At 25.5% G+C, this 6,305-nt stretch overlaps 1 non-coding gene across 1 annotated transcript; it reads left to right on the top strand.

Moving 5' to 3' along the window:
• Positions 1-5,126: 5,126 nt before the first annotated feature.
• Trnas-gcu lies at positions 5,127-5,208 on the top strand. The gene has a single exon. It is a non-coding gene; the product is annotated as a tRNA-Ser (tRNA).
• The last annotated feature ends 1,097 nt before the right edge of the window (positions 5,209-6,305 follow it).

Below are 6,305 nucleotides of genomic sequence, written 5' to 3'. Positions count from 1 at the left end.
ATTGTAACATTCTTTTGCATTTACTATTGTTAAATAAACCCTATAGGTACCTTAATATTATTATATCAAATATAAATTACAAAAATGACAATTCTACACAGAAAAGATTGTGATTTATATATTACTTTGTATTAGCTCTCTCGTCTCACATTGTTTTAATACCGAGATACAATTATAATAACCGATGATAAAACAAACGCTTTTTCTAACTCTTGATTTCCACTGTGTCAAGAAGCTTAATGACAAAGCTTAATGACGTTCTGTTTAACTCTGTCACCGTTATTCATAAGAGATTTTACGGCAGTCAATGATATCATGACATAAATGTAAAACTTATACGTTTGATAGTCATTATTTAACCCAACTTCAAATTTGTCGAGGACTTTTTTTTTACTTTAACTTTATAATACAAGTTATGTATTCTTCTACAATTTGATTCTTGAAAAAATAATTATCTTTTCCATTAGTTCAATCAACCGTATCAGATATATGTTGAAAAAATGTTGCTATTTAGTATTTCTTTTATTTTAATTTTAAACGTGATGTATGTTTCTATAAAATATTGTTATGTTCATATAATATATAAGTATCATATTATCAATCATGACGAAATTATATGTATGTACCAAACTTGGACAACACCTCCCTCACGAGTCACTGTATTTTTCGTTCAAATCTTAAAGTATCGTAGAAATAATAAGTAAGTCTTACTTAAGTATATACAAATTCATTAAAATTCCTTTTATTTTTAATTTTAATTTGAAAATAGAAACTGCTGAGTAGTTAGCCAAAACTATTGCACTAAATATCACACTAAACTACAATACCTACCACAATCCTCGACTTGTTTCTCATCTATCCTCATTCTTCACTTACACTAATCATTCACACTCACCAAAAATCATCGACATCATCATCTCAAAATACGCTTGTGTCGAGATATTTTAAACTAACTGCTCGGCGCTCGCATTAGTTAAAAATAATTAATTAGTTAATAGTTCTGAAGTGTTCTATCAATAGGTATAATTCATGATTCGTCATATTTTCTTATATCTATTATGCTGATATATAATACAGATCGTGAGTTTTCTAAATATGAATAAAAACTAAAATTAAACAATGCAACTGATACAAGTCAACAAAGACCAAGCAGTTTTATAAGATATCAATTTAATGCAAAATATGTATGTATATTAATCTATCTATATTCATTACCATTTTTCTTCACATGTTTGACGTCATGTAACATAATATTATTACTTGGATAGGTTAAACACATTTGATCAAATTCGAATATATAAGAGTATATAACTACATTTTTTCACTTCGTTAAATTCGTGTACCTAATACTTGGTTGTATAATAATATAGACTATAGTGTCTACATTATCTATTTAAAATAACTAAAAAATACATAAATCAATTTTTAGACAACATTTTATTAAACACCCATCAATAATACTGTTAAAATAAACAAATGCATAGAATTTATAAAAAAACTTTATAATTTTTTTTTAGAAACTATAAAGCTTATTTTTTTGGTGGGTGAGACAATTAACTTTAAATTTAAGAAAGGAAATAAAAACACGTACAAATCTGCCAAGTAGACAAGTATATTAATGTTTCAGTTTGTTTTTGCGTCGTTATTTTTTTATAAATGTGCATTGTAAATGAAGTCATTTGCACGATTACTTTGTAAAACAAAAAGAAAAAGAAAAATGTTATTAAGGGAATTTTGGGGGCATGTAATGTTCATTCCCTAGAGTCGTGAGAAAAATATATTTATACAACTCTAAAAAATCGATTTAAAGCAAAAATAAGAGAAATAAATACGACTTTTTACGATAGTGTACAAACATCTTTCTCAATATCCATTTTCTCGTGTAGGTAATATTCATTAAATTTGAATATCCAGGTTCATTTTCAAATTTGTCTCAATCAAAAAAAAAAAAAAATAACACCGAAAATAACCTGAGACATTGATTTTATGCAAATTTTTATTGCAGTTTTTTTTTAGAAACATAATTACAAAATACACGATCAATATTCATAAATCATAATCCCACAAATTTTATTCAGAATAAAGTGCAGAATTTACAATCCACTTCTATTTAGAAGACGTACAATATATTCATCGTATATAAACCGCCTCAATTCCCATTAATGTAATTTATTTATGATACCATAAACTAGCATTAGTTATTTGCCCAATGTACACGCAATGTAGACATAAAAACGATAAACGACTTTTGAATGAACATCGTATTTATAATTTGCATCGATAAAAGTAATTGCTTCGTGTGGTTTCGAATATATAGTGGTCGTTGCGGCTCACAATTATCTCGCCTATCAAATGTAAAAAGTTATAATTAGGGTGACTATAGCTGTAATTAGCAGAAATAGTTGTGACCAGTAGACATACTTGAAATAACCTTTAAAATACGCATTTAGTCCCAAATAGAGAAACTATAATCAGTTTAAACCCATAAAAATGTGAAAATGTATCAATAGAATTGAAAATATTTATATTGTGATTTTTGTTCAGTTCGAGTTTTCTTCAGGCCTTCAGGGGTAAAATTTAAAATTTTTTCATCAAATATTGGTGGTTATAGTAAAAATAATAACATAATTGTTGATATAATAATAATATAGGAAATAATCACTGAACGTGTACAGTAGTATAGACTACTGTACACGTTCAGTTAAGGTATAGATAATCTATATTCTATAACAAGTTTTGTACAATTAATACCTTACAGTTTGAAGTTTGTGAAGTTGTAGTTTATTATACACACTTGAAAATAGTAAAAACTATTGTAGGTACCTACTATACAATATACTTATCCTGAAAACAGTAAGTGATTAAATCTATAACCCCGGGATGTATTAAAATTTAAAATATTAGGTATCAAAATTTAAATTGTAAATTATATAAGCTATATGTATTATTAGTATTTGAAATTTTGATTTCAAACCCTTGTGGGTTACAATAAATAATTTGCTATAACTACTCCATAATGAGAACACAACATAACTTTTGGAACAAATATTATATTATCAGATTATACATTTTATATTATAATATTCAAATATACTATATTAATGAAAAATAAATTATTCTTCAGAAGGAGAACATTTATGGTGAATGGTATAAATTACGATTTCCTTGATATTTTTTCAAAACCCTTATGTAGGTAAACTCTATAATAATAATAATTGTGATTTTGATAGTATTAACGCTTTGATTTCCTAAAACAGTCTTGTAAATTTATTATAATTACGAAAACAATATGACAATATTATTACTACGTATTTAGTATATTGTTGAGATTTCTTATTGAGGGATTTTTGATAATTTGTTTTAACTTTTCAGCATTTTAATTTTCAATAAATGGTCTTAACTATTTTGTTGTGATAAATTTAAAATTTGAGCTTTGATAAAGTGGTTAATTATAAGGAATTTAATTTTAATTATTGTCATTGATGTTGCATAAATTAATAATAATTAAACCATTGTTAATTTGAAAGGCATTGTTCATTGTAAGACAAACTGTATAAAACGAGTTGTTTTTGTAAAATGAATTAATTACACGAGGAAACAAAAAAATACATTGCACTTTAGACACAAGAAAATAAAACATTATTTAATAACTATTTTTGATTTTCATTCAACGATAAAACCTGCTGTTATAACTATAATACGAAAAAGATAAATACTACTAAAAACATTATTTTACACTTTAAACTTTAATGAATGTTGACAATAAACTCTATACTTATATCGTTATATCACACTCTATAATAGTATAATAAAATTACAAATACGTATATAGAATTTATAGATATCTACTAATAATTACTATTGTTTATAACTTTGGAAGGTAGATAGTTACACTTATTATTAAGCTACATACCTACCTATCCATTTTATATTTTGTACAAAGCAAAACGATTGTTTATTTGCTAGAGTTATAGTTATGATCTTAATGCTCTGAAAAAAAAACCAATAAAATGCACTACCTAATAATAATGCTTTTATTCCCTGAAAATTCTGAATAACGCATTTTTTTTTATATGATTTCGATATAAATTCCAATTTAAATTTGGTATAAATAACAATATACATTACAAAAGATTGTAAAAAATATTGTACAGATAGAACTGATATTTTTATACTTCTATAATCTGGAGAAACAATTATTTCCATAAATGATTATTTTTTTAATAAGTTTATATAATATACTTATTTACCTATATGTATAAGTATTTATGGTTCGTTAAGTGTATGTGAAAATCTTAAAATGATATTCAAAATTAAAATTTTGTATTCAAATACTTCAAAAATTCCCTAAAATTCCTAAAATGTTCTAAAAAATAGAAAAATGATAATGTTTTCAACATTTCAATAACCTCAAAAGCATAATAAATAATATTTATTAATCTATCTCATTGTATTATTTATTTATCTGAAATATGTATATGTTAAAACAAATAACAACAATAATACAATATAATATAAAATTATCAAACCTAACGTCTTAACCTACATACCTAAACGGGAATGTATAAGCATTGATTATAAATATTAGGTTTAGGTACCAACTCTTATTATCGTGGTTGGGAAAACGTTAACCGAGCATGTTTCAGCCTGCTATTGGTGTTTGGTTAAGTTATGGTTCAACGGTTTTATTTGTATGAACATGAATATATTGATTATTGAATAGGTACACTATTTATAAGGTCTAACTAGCCAATATAGCCGCAAATACTAGCAGCTATAGCCGGTGGTATAGTATATTCTATAATACTACTATGTTGTATGTTGAATTTTCTTCGATTTCCTAAACTCTTATTCCATTTTTGATCAATACAATAACTACCTATTATTTATATTCATAATATCTACCAATACTTAATCTTATATTACATAATTCGCGGTATATAACATACCTTTAGGTAAGTAGTAGGATGTATACATAAACGTTTGTATATTTAACATATGAATATTATTTCTTAAAACTTAAAACTCTGTATTAATTTAATTGAATGTCCAATTTACCAAAAGAAGTATGTAACAGTGTTATATATTTACCATTAAACCTTCAAAATTTCATGTTTCCCTCACCTGACGAGGTGGCCGAGTGGTTAAGGCGTTGGACTGCTAATCCAATGTGCTCTGCACGCGTGGGTTCGAATCCCATCTTCGTCGAAGAGGTTGAATTTTTTTCGAAAAATTTCAATAATTTTTTTGCATTTACCATTTGCCATAGATAATTCACTCAGTTATTTATATATAATTTCATATTATTATACACATTCCTGATGAGCATATGGACCAGTTACGCCTAAAGCAAAATTTGTATTTTGTACACCAATTCCGCTACTTATTATATTTTAGGTCAGTATACCAATTTTATTGTGCTGCTTTAGGTATGTTTATGCGTATTAGGTTTTAGGTATATCATAAATGCACAACTTTTATGGACGTTCATTGTATATAAATTGAAAACATTGACGAACAAATTGGTTTTGTTAAATCTGAATAATCTGAAATAATCTTTTTATATATATATATATTATGTATAATATTTAATTAGGTAGGTATACTCTAAATATATTCTGTAATATGAAATAATATTATTATCAAAGTGATTTATTTAATTGCAATTATATATTTGTGTACCTACCTATATTTGATTATATTATATTATGCATTATTATTATATCATTGATTATAAATACTAAATAAATTAAATAAATAGTATTTATAAATTATAATCAATGGTATTATTATTGTTCATGTTCATTATATTCTAATAAATATGTTGTTTTATAAAATGAATATTACTCTGAAAATTACCGAGCGCAATTGGTATATGGACCCAAAAAATGACCACGCGCAATTGGTAGGTACATGAAAAGGTCATTTTAAGCCCAATTGGTAAACTCACTTTCTGATTACCTACATAATAAATTCCATCTCAATAAAGTTACTAAGTTTGATTATATAGTCACTATATATAACACTTTTATTTCTTTACAATCATACAATTGTAGTTGCGAATAATAGTGAATGAGTGGCCACGCATGACGGATTACGATAAACATAATATTTTAGAAAAAATATTAAGTCCTGATATTATGATAAGTTATTGTTTGACTATTGTGATTTAGTTTGATAAATGGAAATCCATTCCCACTGGCAAAATATATACTCTTATTATATCTGCACAATATAAAGTACTTACATTAATCGTATGGCACATTTTCGTTGACGCACATAAATGCTCACGTCGTATAGTATAA

Source organism: Myzus persicae, unplaced genomic scaffold (assembly GCF_001856785.1).
Source record: "Myzus persicae strain clone G006 unplaced genomic scaffold, MPER_G0061.0, whole genome shotgun sequence".
NCBI classification, from domain to species: Eukaryota; Metazoa; Arthropoda; class Insecta; order Hemiptera; family Aphididae; genus Myzus; species Myzus persicae.
This window is presented reverse-complemented; position numbering and strand designations above follow the sequence as displayed.